Genomic DNA, 7876 nt, shown 5'->3' with positions numbered 1-7876 from the left:
TGGATGCGTATCGCCTAAAATTTTGTCATCCCATCAAAATCTACCTATTTTACACCTTGCTATAACAGTTACTCATTTTTTTAGCATTTTAGGACCTTAAAATTGGAATTCTACCCGAATTCCAGATTCTCGTGTGTTATAGCTCACGCTTTCTGCATGGGCCCGGGCGACCAAACCTGAATCGCTCAAAAAAATTTCGGACCATCAAAAATAACCTAAGGAACAATAGCCACCGCCTTCCCATGGTTGTTACTCATTTTTTGGCGTTTTAGGCCATAAAACAAGAATTCTGCACGATTCTGAGATTTTCGTGTGCTATAGTCCACTACTTCTACATGGGCCGGGCAACTGGAACTGGATCGTCTAAAAAAATTTGGGTCATAAAAAACAACCTAAGGAACAATAGTCAGAGCTTCGCCAAGATTGTTACTAATTTTTTGGCGTTTTAGGGCCATAAAATTGGAATTCCACCTAATTCCTAGAGTTTTGTGTGCTATAGCCCACACCTTCTGCATGGGCCCAAGTGACAGCATCTAGATTGCCTAAAATTTATCCGGACTATCAAAAATGACCTAAGAAATAATAGTCACCATCTCGCCATCACCATTATTCATTTTTTGACGTTTTAGGGCCATTAAACATAAATTCCATCTGATTCTTAGATTTTCGTGTGTTATAGCACACGCCTTCTGCATAGGCCCGAGCGACCGGACACAGATCACCTAAAATTTTGCTGGACCATAAAAAACGATCAAAAGAACTGTCATCACCGCCTCGCCATGGCCGTTCCGTATTTTTTGGCGTTATAAGGCCATAAAACTGGAATTTCGGCCAGTTCTCGAATTTTTCGTGTGCTATATAACCCCACGCTTTCTGCATGGGCCCGGGTGACCGAACCCGAATAACCTAAAATATTGACGGTCCATCAAAAATGACCTAAGGAATAATAGTCACCAACTCTCCATAACCGTTACTCTTTTTTTAGCATTTTAGGGCCATAAAACTTGAATTCCACACGATTAATATATTTTAGTGTGCTATAGCCCACGCCTTTGTCATGGGCTCCGGCAATCGGACCTAAATCGCCAAAAATGTTGGGCCATCAAAAATAACCTAAGGAACAATAGTCATTGCCTCCCCATGGCCATTACTCGTTTTTTTACGTTTCAGTGCCATAAAATTAGAATTTCGCCTGATTTCTAGATTTACATGTACTATGACCGACGCCTTTTACATAGGCTCGAGCGATTGGACCTGGATCGCCAAAAATTTTGTCGGCCTACTAAAAATGACCAAAGGAACAATAGTCAACGCCTCGCCATATTTTGGCATTTTAGGGCCATAAAATTGGAATTTTGCCATATTCCCAAATTTTCGTATGATATAGCCCACGACTTCTGCATTTGCCCGGTACACCGGACCCGGATAGCCAAAAATTCTGTCGACCTATCAAAAATGGCCTATGAAACAATATTCACCGACTCTCCATGACCGTTATTCGTTTTTTGGCATTTTAGGGCTAAAACATTGGAATTTCATTCGATTATTATATTTTCGTGTGCACGGCTTCTGCATAGGCCCGAGCGACCGGACCCGAATCGCCTAAAATTTTGCCGACCTATCAAAAATGACCAAAGAAATAATACCATTACTTGTTTTTTGCGTTTTAGGGCCATACAACTAGGATTCCGCCCGATTTCTAGATTTACGTGTTCTATAGCCCACGCTTTCTGTATTGGCCCAAGCGACCGGACATGGATCGCCTAAAATTTTACCGTAGTATCAAAAAAGGTGATGTTCGACTATAATTCCATATTTTAGTACATTATTTACCTTACATTTTAAGTGCTTTAATGCTAAACTATAATATATTTGTGCTTAAGTGAGTTTATTTTATGTGTAGGTACGTTGAAGATGAAATTGGGAGTAAAAAATTTATGTGTATTTTATACGCTACAAGAATACTCATGATTATTTAATAATTTAAAGTATTATGATGTCATGATTGGGCAATGATTGGAAACAAAAGACAATTGCAAAGAATTGAACAGCGAAGGCAAAAGAAGAGAAAAGAAGTGCAACGTTAGTCAGCAAAATCAATTTCAGAAACGAAGCAGCAAAGATCTGGCGGCGCGAGGGAGTTTTCTCGCGTTTGAGCTTGCGTCGCCAGGCCTAACGCACGGTCTGTCGCGTGTTTCGAGTTTAGGCCTATTTTGTATCCTATTTGGTTATTTCGTCTAGGCTTTTTCTCTACACATATAAATAGTCATGAAACACCAATTTTGGGAGAGACCGACATTAGACTAGGGGATTTGATCTAAGGAGGCAAGAACACACTAGGAGCAAGGCGGAGAATTCTTCGACGAGTTTTTCACTTCCTTCTTCCTATTTCCATTATTGGTTATGAATTCTAATATTGTAGTTATGCATACTATTATGAATAGCTAATTTGTTATTTAGGGTTTTGGTGGAACGTATTGGAGGATGATTTTCCTATTACGTTAATATAGATTTGTTGTAGTATTTTCTCTATTTGTTCAACTACGTTATTATTGTGGTTGGTTGAAGAGCTCTCAATCGACTGTGCCTATTTACTGTGTATTACTCGGGAAAGAGTGCATATTTAGATAGTGGTTGAACAACATCACTCCTAACGTATATGAGGGATCAATACGGAGGGTTTAAAGGTAGGATTAGGGATAACGAAACCTTGGGTGCGATCCGAGTGAACCGTACTTAATGTCAGCTAGCGTAATTCCGGAGAATATGTCTAGTAAATTGTGGCAATTACACGGGAGAGAGTTACGATAGTCAGAGCGCCCATGATCGGTAGAGAATACTTAGGCGAATTTATAGATAATACGTAGCGGGAAGAATTCTGACAATTGGGAAAATCATAACTCTAGACCTTCTTAATCTTGTCTCTAACTCTTAGTATTTGTAGTTGTTAATCTACTAATTTAATTTGTGAGTTAATTAGATACAAGAATCTTAATATTTATAACATAAAAATTGTTCGAGCTTGTCTTCTTAGTAATATTGAACAGTTGTAGCTAAACCTTAGTTCTCTGTGGGATTCGACTCCCGACTTGTAAACTGGATTATATTTGCAACGACCGCTTAGTCCTTTTTATAAGGCATAGTTGGGCGTGATCAAATTTTGCCGTCGTTGCCGGAAACTAACGGTATAGTTGTAGGTGTACATATTTCTAGGTTGCAAGTTTGAGCTTTTATTTTTGTTTTCTTGTATTTGATTTTTTTTTTTGACTTGAGAGACATGGCATCTTGGAATTATGAGAATTTTGATGTTGGTAATTCTACTTTTGATCCTCCTTATGCATATTGTGGAGGAAACTACCCAGAACAAAATTATCAAAATATTTCCGAGAGCGAGTTATGTGCACCAACTCAATCTTATGTGTGGAATGTGTGTGATATGTATGGTGGTCAAAATTGTCATGGTTGTGTTTATATTTCTTATCTTCCCCCAACCTCTTACTAAGATGGTTCTACTTTTTTTTGTGAGGATAACAGGAACAAAGAACCTAAGGAAGCTGACCTAAGGGAGATCAAAGGTATATTAAAGTGTTATGTGGAACAATATGATGAGAAACCACGGCAGATACAAAGGCAAGAGGCAACTATTCACAACTTGGAGGCTCAAGCGAATAAATTAATTGAACCTTGTAAAGCGCAACAAGTTGACATTGTAGATAGTAACCAATATGAGTATGAATTGGTTGCATAAATACTGGAGGAATTAAAAAAATACGGGGATGAGCTAGAGGAGAAGGCCAGAGTAGAAGGCCAGAGTAGAACACCAACAATCAATCAAACTAGAATTTGAGGATGTCAATGTCGTAGAAGAGATACTAGAGTCAACTAAGGATATTGAGGATACATATTTAGTTGACTCTAGTGTCATTAGTGTTGAGGATGTTGACAATCCCAATGCTTATGTAGTTGAGCGCATTGGTCCACACTCCAAGCATTTTTTCACATTGTGTTTTGATGATGATATAGAAATAGAGTCGTCCGAGTCACTTGAGGAGTCAAGGAGTAAGGAACAAGATGCCTACATTCTGGAATTTTTCGTGCCAGAAAGTCGGGAATACACATCTCATCCAAAGGCCAAGAAGTACAGAATACTACATTATTTTATTGGGCCAGTCAGATTCATTATACCACCCCAGGAGCATGGTCACATAGCAGAATCAAAACTTGGGGTCCAATTCATAAGTTCAAAGTGGAGGCAGAAAGTGATTCGCATCGTGCCGCGACGTTAAATCAAGCGCTTGTTGGGAGGCAACCCAACTTTATTTCTTTCTTTTTCTTTTTTTAATTATTTTTTTAATTGAATTATTTTTGTAGTGTCAATTTTTTATTTTATAGGAGCATGAAAAGCAAAGTTATTGGAAGGATGCAACAACAAACCTGATGGTTGGAACTAAGTGTAGGTACCCGCATGAAGGACCAAGCCTGGGAGAAGTCTGAGTACCCCATGAGCTGTTAATGCTTCGGCCTTTGGCCTACCAGGGAGTTTCTTTTACCCTCTTATTAGTATGGTGTGCATTGGGGACAATGCACAATTTTAAGTGTGGGGTGAGGAGATTGTCTGGGTGACTTTCTATGTTATTTTAGTTGTATTAGTTTAATTGAATAATGCTTTTGTTTTAAAAAAATGATTGGACTGCTCCCGACGATGGATCTATTTGATAATTTTCTTGAGGGATTTAAGTCTAAAAAAAGATTTTCTTTATAGGTAGTGTAGTAATTCCCCCTTGGTTTTTCTTTGTGACGGGGTTCTTTTCTAAGGGTTTTGTTTGAACCGGATGTAGTTAGTTTTATTTTTTTAGGAGTAAGAACTAGTGTGAGATGAATTGAATTGCAGCGATATCTCTTAACTTTGTTATGCCTTGAGAATAGTTAGTACTTTGGTTGTGACGCATAGGCTCAATTTTTTACTCTTGTAGAAGTACCTTAAATTTTATGACCTTAATGTTGCTTAACTGCTTTGACTAGAGTGTTTTGATGATCCAATCTTGAGTGAGTCATGTGCCATGTTTGTGTAAGGTTTTATTGTTATTCTGTGCGTGCATTTGATATCTAGAAATTGCCCCGTGTGTTTGCAAAGCGAAATAGTAGTTTTGTTCAGTCTTGGAAGTAATATAGGCGTTTCTTTGTTGAGCCAGATATGTATATTTTACCCCGACTAATTGTTATGTATCATAGTTAACCCCTTTGAGCATGTACTCCTGTTTCCTTGGCAGCCACATTACAAGCCTTACCCAATTGTTTGAATTAACCATCTATTTGAACTTGTTCACCTCTCATGAGCACTTGAATTATTATGAACTTTGTAAAAGTTAAATTGTGGGGTGGTTGGTGTGGATTTTGAGTGGAACTAATGAAATAAGGAGAAAGGTACATTGTCTTGAAAAAGTAAGTGTCACTTGAATTGGAAAAAAATTAGTTGTATTATTATGAAAAAAAATTCCTTGCTAAGTGGTGACTCTTGATGTAAGTGTGCTTAAAGAAGTATGGAGTTAATATATATTGATGTGAAGGTGGAGTTATGGTTTGACATAAGTATAGGATTGAATGTTAAAGTATATGTATTGAAGTGCTTAGGGAGGTATAGTCACTCTTATATCTAAATGTATCCTACCTGTCCCGCAGCCTACATTACAACCAAATAAAGTCCTACTTGATCCTAGACTGAATGAGCTCGATTAGTAGAGTAGTACACTACGGGCAAGCCTATGGTGCATCTTTTGTAGCATATGAATGTTATTTCTGAGAGTGAGTGAATTCTTTCTATCATGAGTTCCTAATTATTCTTAAATTTTATTTTCTGTGTGGAAATACGATCTCCTTTATATTGTGAGGGCACTTGATTCATGAAGGAAAGGTAATGTCATTGACCTTTATAATTAGAGTAAGTGAGTGAGTAGTGAATAATGTATGGTACTTGCAAGTCAAATCTTGAGGTAGAGATGTTACACCCTTGTGCTTAATCTATTTTAAAGATTCTTGGTGTGATGAGTTAGGAGAATTGTTTAAAACGGTCGTGTCTATAAGTGTAGTTTGATTGCTCGAGGACGAGCAATATTTAAGTGTGGAGTATTGATGTTCGACTATAATTTCATAATTAGTACATTATTTACCTTAATTTTAAGTGATTTAATGCTAAATTATACTATATTTGTGCTTAAGTGAGTTTATTTTATGTGTAGGTGCGTTGAAGACGAAATTGGAAGCAAAGTAAAGATTTTATGTGTATTTTATACACTACAAGAGTGGCTCATGATTATTCAATGATTTAAAGTATTATGACGTCATAATTGGGCAATGATTGAAGACAAAAGACAATTGCAAAGAATTGAACAACAAAGGCAAAAGAAGAGAAAAGAAGTGCAACGTTAGCCAGCAAAATCAATTTCAGAAACGAAGCAGCAAAGAGCTGGCGACGCGAGGGAGTTTTCTCGCGTTTGAGCTTGCGTCGCCAGGCCTAACGCACGGTCTGTCGCGTGTTTCGGGTTTAGGCTTATTTTGTATCCTATTTGGTTTTGGACTTAGTTATTTCGTATAGAATTTTTTCCTACACATATAAATAGTCATTAAACATCAATTTTGAAGAGACCAACATTAGACCAGGGGATTCGACCTAAGAAAGTAAAAACACACTAGAAGCAAGACGGAGAATTCTTTGATGAGTTTTTCACTTCGTTCTTCCTATTCCATTATTGGTTATGAATTCTAGTATTGTAGTTATGCATACTATTATGAATAGCTAATTTGTTATCTAGGATTTTGATGGAACCTATTGGAGGATGATTTTCCTATTACGTTAATATAGATTTGCTGTAGTATTTTCTCTATTTGTTCAACTACGTTATTATTGTGGTTGGTTGAAGAGCTCTCAATCGATTGTGCCTATTTAGTATGTATTACTCGGGAGAGAGTGCATATTTAAGTAGTTGTTGAACAGCATCACTCCTAACGTATATGAGAGATCAATACGGAGGGTTTAAAGGTGGGATTAGGGATAACGAAACCCTGGGTGCGATCCGAGTGAACCGTACTTAATGCCAGCTAGCGTAATTCCGGAGAATATGTATAGTAAATTGTGGTAATTACACGAGAGAGAGTTACGATAGTCATAGCGCTCATGATCGGTAGAGAATACTTAGGCGAATTTATAGAAAACACGTAATGGGAAGGATTCCGACAATTGGGGGAAATCATAACTATAGACCTCCTTAATCTTGTCTCTAACCCTTAGTATCTGTAGTTGTTAATCTACTAATTTAATTTGTTAGTTAATTAGATACAAGAATTGTAATATTTATAACATAGAATTGTTCGAGCTCGTTTTCTTAGCAATATTGAACAGTTGTAGCTAAGCCTTAGTTTTCTGTGGGATTCGACTCTGGACTTGTAAATCAGATTATATTTGCAACGACCGCTTAGTCCTTTTTATAAGGCATAATTGAGCGTGATCAAAAGGCCTAAGGAACAACACTCACTATCTATCCGTGACTGTTACTCATTTTTTGGCGTTTTAGGGTCATAAAACTAGAATTTCGCCTGATTCCCAGATTTTCATGTGCTATAGTCCATTCCTTCTGCATGTGCCCGGGAAAACGGACCAGGATCGCCTATAATTTTGTTGACCAAACAAAAACAACCTAAGGAACAATAGTCACTGCCTCTCCATGACCGTTAATCGTTTTTTGGCATTTTAGGACTGTAACACTAGAATTTCACCCGATTACTAGATTTTGGTGTGCTATAGCCCGCGCCTTCTAAATGGGCCCGGGCGACCGAACTTGGATCACCTAAAAAAAATTCGGACCATAAAAAACAACCTAAA

The sequence above is a fragment of the Nicotiana sylvestris genome, chromosome 12, assembly GCF_000393655.2.
Source record: "Nicotiana sylvestris chromosome 12, ASM39365v2, whole genome shotgun sequence".
Lineage (NCBI taxonomy): Eukaryota > Viridiplantae > Streptophyta > Magnoliopsida > Solanales > Solanaceae > Nicotiana > Nicotiana sylvestris.
This window is presented reverse-complemented; position numbering follows the sequence as displayed.